At 52.8% G+C, this 2,399-nt stretch overlaps 1 protein-coding gene across 1 annotated transcript in view; it reads right to left on the reverse strand.

The window, feature by feature from the left end:
- Ccdc112 (coiled-coil domain containing 112) overlaps positions 1 to 2,399 on the reverse strand; it is a 46,011-nt gene that overhangs the window by 4,289 nt on the left and 39,323 nt on the right. The window lies entirely within an intron of this gene.

The raw sequence follows: 2,399 nt of genomic DNA on the forward strand, positions 1-2,399 counted from the left end.
TTCATCAGACGCTTATCTCCAATGAACCACCAAAAAGCCAGAAGTAGAGCTGTGGCTCAAGTGGTAGAGCACCATCCTGGAGTGGAAAAAGCTAAGGGACAGAGCACCCTGGCTTTGAGTTCAAGCCCCGGTACCCAGACAGAGAAAAAGTAATAGTCAGTGCTCCAAGTACAGGTTTTGAAAGATTCTTTCAAATTCTACCAGCCTTCTCTAGGATATACTTATACTGCATAACTTCTCTCCCAAGAAACTGTTTCCCTTTCCTTCCCTCCTCCCCCTCTCCTCCTCCCTCCCTTATTGAACATATATCCATAGGTGATTAAAACCAAATGCTATCTAATTCAGTGCTTCTCAAATTCTGGTCCTCAAAAAAATGTCAGGAATTCATGTCACAATGAATCAATGCATTTCCTCCTTCAGTGAGAAAATTTTCTATTAAAAATAAAAAGTCAACAGGGAGCTATGGCTCACACCTGTTGCCCTAGTTACTCAGGAGGCTGAGATCTGAGGATCACGGTTCAAAGCCAGCCCGGGCAGGAAAGGCTATGAGACTCTTACCTCCAATGAACCACCAGAAAACCAGAAGTGGTGCTGTGGCTCAAGTGGTAGAGCACTAGCCTTGAGCTGAAGAGCTGAGGGACAGCGCCCAGGCCCAGAGTTCAAGCCCCACAACCAACCAAAAAAAAAAAAAGTCAATTGAGGGGTACAACATGCATCTCAAGGAATCACCTCTCTGTCCACCTGCAGGAGTTTGCAGACTGGACATCGGGCCTGGGGACCAAGCGTGAGCAGCCCTGTTTCCAGGTGTGGTCTGATGTAGCATGGCACCGTGTGTCACTAAAATGGCCTAAAACAATGGCTGCTGGGCTCCCTGCTTCTGTTGGATAGGCCGATGTGTGTAGAGGTGGGGTGGAGAGGAACAGACAGTTAAGGAGACACTCAAGGGCACACACAAAATCCACGCATGTCTGAAGATCATGTCTAGGCAGAAGGTGGCTGGGTCCCCTTGATGTCTCATGATTCCACAGATTCCAACTTGGCTCCATCTCCCCACTCCACGGCCTCCCTCCGCCAGTACTCCACATGCTCTACCACTGCCTCCACCTCCTCAGCCCTGCGCGCAGCGGCCGCCAGCAAGAGCAACAGCGTGGGACAGGGGAGCCTGGCGGGGAGAGCGTGTGCTTCATCTTTATAAACTGGCGTATGCTGGGGCTGGGAAGGTGGCTCAGTGGTAGAGTGCTTGCCTTGCATGCATGAGGCCCTGGGTTCGATTCCTCAGCACCACATAAGCAAAAAGAAAAAAACCGGAAGTGGCGCTGTAGCTCAAGTGGTAGAGCGCTCGCCTTGAGCTGAAGAGCTGAGGGACAGCGCCCGGGCCCAGAGTTCAAGCCCCACGACCGACAAAAAAAATAAATAAATAAAAAATAAAAAAAAAACCACACCTCTGGGCAGGCGCTGTGGCTCAAGCCCGTTATCATGGCTACTCAAGAGGCTGAGATCTGGAGATGGGATTTCGAACCCAGCCCTGGCAAGAAAACCTGTGGAGCCCCTTAACTCCAACTAACCACCAAAAAGGTGGGAAGTAGGCTGGGAAGGTGGCTTAGAGGTAGAGTGCTCGTCTAGCATGCATAAAGCCCTGGGTTTGATTCCTCAGTACCACATACACAGAAAAAGCCAGAAGCGGAGCCGTAGCTCAAGTGGTAGAGCGCAGCCTTGAGCAAAAGAAGCTCAGGGACAGTGCCCAGGCCCTGAGTTCAAGAAGAGGAGAAGTAGAGCTATGGCTCAAATTGTAGCTCACCCGCCTTGAGCACAGAAGCTCAGGCCCTGAGTTCAAGCCCCAGAGTGTGTGTGTGTGTGTGTGTGTGTGTGTGTGTGTGTGTGCACAATACTTTGTGGAAAAAGGAATATCAGTCTTTTTTTTTTCCTTATGCCAGTCCTGGGCCTTGAACTCTGGGCCAGGGCACCGTCCCTGAGCTTTATTAGCTCAAGGCTAGCTCTCTACCACTTTTTGGCTTTTTCTGAGTAGTTGACTGGAGATAGAAGTCCACTCAGGCTGGCTTTGAACCGGGATCTCAGCCTCCTGAGTAGCTAGGATTCCAGGCAAGGACCGGAATATGTTTTAAAGTGCTACACAGAGTAAGGCACCTTGCCTCCCGGGTTAAGATCTGATTAGCTCACTCCTGTCCGGCCCAGGGCGGCACCAGGGAGGAAAGTGGCGTCCCCCAGCTGGGCACTGGCGGCCGACCCGGGGGCGCTGGGGTGCGCGGGGACTGCCGACAGGGCACAGGTTCGCGGCTGCGCCAGGGAACAGCTGGGAGGGAAGAGCTGGCCGGGCGCCTGAACCACGCAGGGACCCACCAGGCCCGGGCCAGCGGGACGGGCAGGGGGGGGGTGGTCGG

Source organism: Dipodomys ordii, unplaced genomic scaffold (genome assembly GCF_000151885.1).
Source record: "Dipodomys ordii isolate 6190 unplaced genomic scaffold, Dord_2.0 Scaffold29, whole genome shotgun sequence".
In the NCBI taxonomy this organism is placed as follows: Eukaryota; Metazoa; Chordata; class Mammalia; order Rodentia; family Heteromyidae; genus Dipodomys; species Dipodomys ordii.